Genomic DNA, 204 nt, shown 5'->3' on the forward strand with positions numbered 1-204 from the left:
CCCAACAGCAAAGCCGAAGCTAACCTGACTCAGCCGCCTCTGGGTGGGCTCAGCAGCCACGTGCCCGAGCTCCACCCTCAGCTTCACCACCAGCAGCTGGTGTGACGTTGCCCCAGTTAACGAACATCTCTGTGCCTCAGTTCCTCACCGGAAAATGGAGGCCACGGGAAGACTAAATGAGTTCACCGTGAGGGCGCCTACGGA

The sequence above is a fragment of the Myotis davidii genome, unplaced genomic scaffold (genome assembly GCF_000327345.1).
Source record: "Myotis davidii unplaced genomic scaffold, ASM32734v1 scaffold762, whole genome shotgun sequence".
Taxonomy (NCBI): domain Eukaryota; kingdom Metazoa; phylum Chordata; class Mammalia; order Chiroptera; family Vespertilionidae; genus Myotis; species Myotis davidii.